Source organism: Pholcus phalangioides, unplaced genomic scaffold, assembly GCF_987345545.1.
Source record: "Pholcus phalangioides strain wild (caught in Gottingen) unplaced genomic scaffold, Ppha-v1.0 ptg000043l_1, whole genome shotgun sequence".
Lineage (NCBI taxonomy): Eukaryota > Metazoa > Arthropoda > Arachnida > Araneae > Pholcidae > Pholcus > Pholcus phalangioides.
This window is the reverse complement of record NW_028301629.1, coordinates 710,684-714,414: the sequence shown is the minus strand read 5'-3', so window position 1 is coordinate 714,414 and position 3,731 is coordinate 710,684.

Genomic DNA, 3,731 nt, shown 5'->3' with positions numbered 1-3,731 from the left:
AGAATTAAGAAAAAGGGATATTTCCAAAATTAATGAAAGAAAAATTATAGAATTAATAAAGTGATAATTCCAAAATTAATAAAAGCGGTAATTCCAGAATTAAAGTAAAAGATAGTTCCAAAATTAATGAAAGAAAAATTCTAGAATTAATGAAAGAAATAATTCCAGCATTAATGAAAAAGTGATACTTCCAAAATTAATGAGATATAATTCCAAAATTATTGAAAGAGATAATGCCAGAATTAATGAGATATAATTTCAGAATCAATGAAAGAAATAATTCCAGCATTAGTAAAAGAAATAATATCAGCGTTAATGAAATATAATTTCAGCAATAATGAAAGAAACAAATCCAGAATTGATTAAAGCAATTACTCCAAAAGTAATGAAAGAAATAATAATTAATAAAGAAATAATTCCATAATTAATTTAAAAACATCCTAAACTATATGTATTGATGCAGTTGTATATTATAAGACAATACGGAGACATTAATTTTCATTTTCGTGCTTGAGATATAAATAAAAAGTTGAAATCAATGTTATTGCATGGATATCAACCTCAAAAGTGGGTCTGACTAATTAATTTATATTTAATTTTCTGGGCTTCGTATCTCTAAGCGAACTCAATATTTCGAAAACCGAGAATTCAATTCAATTTTTAAAATTATTGATGTGGCGGAAAACCTTACTAAATTTCCGCAATTCTATGTTAAAATCGGCAATTTTAACATTGATCTCTATGGGAGATCGTGTTTGTTTGCACCGAATCACGTGGTATCCTTGCATTAGATGTAGACGACGTCGCGGCTGCTGGATGCTGCTCCCTCCAGTAATATAAGCTCGATGCCCAAGGAGACATCCAAAACAAAGGACCTCCACACAAGCAGACGACAGGTAAGATCGTAAAAAGTGAATTTTTCCACCCTACACTTTATAGTAATGTGCTGCCATCTAATCTCAAATTAAAAAGTGATTCATGTGGTGATGATGAAGTTTAAAGTAAAAAACTATATTATTCATTCCGCTCAGTTCCTTTTAAACAAAGCTCATAAACTGAACTGGAAATTTAAACTAAAAGTTCGGTTATTTTATTTGAGCATAAGGAGACGTCCAAAACAAAGAACCTCTTAATGAGCAGACGACAGATGGTTTGTTCGTTCCCTACAAGCTAAGCTCGCAAACAGAACTGGAAGTTTGAACTGCCAGTTCAGTAATTTTTTCAGGACACAAGGAGACGTCCAAAACAAGTAACCTGGAAAGAAGCAGACGACAGAAATTCAGAGGCTTGGATCGAGCTTATATTACTGGAGGGAGCAGCATCCAGCCGCCGCGACAGCAGCGATATCAAATGCGAGGAAAACAAAGTTCCCGCCTGGCAATTTGCTCATAGAAAGGTACAGTTCGGTCTCTAAATATTGCGTTTTAAAGATTAAAAAAAGGATAGAGAACTCATCTAAAGGTGAAAAAAGATTAAATTATTTATTTCATTAATACTGGAATCATTTCTTTCATTAATGCGGAATAATTTCTTTCATTAATGCGGAATAATTTCTTTCATTAATGCGGAATAATTTCTTTCATCAATTCTTGAATTTTCCTTCATTATTTCTTGAATCTTCTTTCATTATTTCTTGAATCTTCTTTCATTATTTCTTGAATCTTCTTTCATTATTTCATGAATCTTCTTTCATTATTTCTTGAATCTTCTTTCATAAATTCTGTAATTATTTCCTTTATTAATTATTATTTCTTTCCTTTCTTCTGGAGTAATTGCTTTCATCAATTCTGGATTTGTTTCTTTCATTAATACTGAAACTATTTCTTTTATTAATGCTGGAATTACTTCTTTCATTGATTCTGAAATTATACCTCATTAATTCTGGAATTATCTCTTTTCATTACAAATACAACGCCACAACAGGCAAAGTGCCCAAAACAATAATAATAATTATATAATATAAACAATAATTTTGGAATTATCTCTTCCCTTCATTCTGGAATTATCTTTCATTAATTTTATTATTTCTTTCATTAATGCTGAAATGATCTCTTACATTAATTCTAGAATATTATCTTTCGTTAATGCTGAAATTATATTTCATTAATTTTGGAATTATCTCATCGATGCTGAAATTATTTTTTCACACACACACATTTATTGTTTTAAATTCTTTTTTTATGTCATAAGAAAATAACGGGGGATCGTGTTGTTTTCAATTTATATACTGTTGGTGCTGCCATCTAATCTCGAAATTTCAGGCAACTCATGAGATGATGAAAGAGAGATAGAGAGTTCTTAGTCATTTTTTGGCATGAAATTTTTTTGACGAAAATTTCGGTACCAAAATTCGTACATTTGCAATAATCGATTTTTATTTTGTAGAAAAAATAATTATTTCTTTCCATAAAAACATTCGGACAATATGGATGATCGAACAAATAAGTGAAAATACGGATTATGTGGTCTTCAGATATAGGTTTACCAGATTCAAAACTGAAAAAAGAGGACGCCTGGTGCGAACATGGAGGAAAGAATACATTTCTGGTTCTTGTTTCCTCCGTGTGGTGCGAACCTTAGGCAGTGTCATCTTAACGCATGCCTTCCCCATGCGCGAAATGTCTTATGAGAAGAGGTAACTCAGAAAAACGAGACGTAGTTGAATTTTTCGAGAATTTTCCAGGGGTAGGGCCTCCAAAAAATCCCTTGGCTCGCAGGGGCCCATGATGCTCTTAAGACTATCCTGCCTGTCAACCCCCACCCTTGTGGGGGGGGGGGGTCATAGAATTCCAGTACTTGATTCCTTTACTTCTATTAATTTACATTAATTAAACAAAAACAGCAATAAAAAAAAAATCGAAAAATGATCAAAGTTATAGAATTGCAACGTATATTTGATAAAGAGATGATGAAGCGCTTCAAAAGTATGACAAAAAGTTATGTCTGTTCAATATGATTCGATAAGATGAAGTGTCAGCAGGTGGACCACGCGCTAATTATTATTAATAATTTATGAAATTATTTGTAAAATTAATTTAAATGTTGTTTCTTTCTTTATTCATGAAATAAAACTACGGACCAAATTTCATAAATATTGCTCTGGCAGTTTTGGCTCGGCATGATTTCTCTGTGTGTATAACCTTTGAATCCCCTTGAGGGAGGGGGGGGGGGATTTTTTAAAAAGAACCACCCTCTTTCTTTATTCATGAAATAATACTATGGACCAGATTTCATAAATATTGCTCCAGCGGTTTCGGCTTTAGCATGATTTCTCTGCATAACTGTTGAACCTCCCCATAACTTCAGTAGTTTTGACTTGGCAATGATGAATCAGCGAATCAGTCAGGACATGTCATTATATTTAGATTACTGAAAATCATGAAAAAAAATGTTCTGTAAAGGAAAAATAGTGAAATATGTATGCAAAATCATAAAAAAATATGCAAAGTCATAGAAATGCAAACCCCTAATCATAATTTTCTGATAAGCTGCATCTAAAAAAATGTTTTCTCAGAAACATGGTTTTTTTTACAGGTGGAACATGAATTTTGTAGGACTTTCAATATGATACTTATACTGTATAACATGAACATGTGACCACAGCTTTGAATTAGCCGCAGGAGTCAGAAATTAATTTTGATAACTGTTTAAGCTGTCTTTACTTTGAGAAACTATAGCGATTATATTCCAGTGTTTTTTTTTCATGCCTTAAAAAAACAATGGATAAGAAA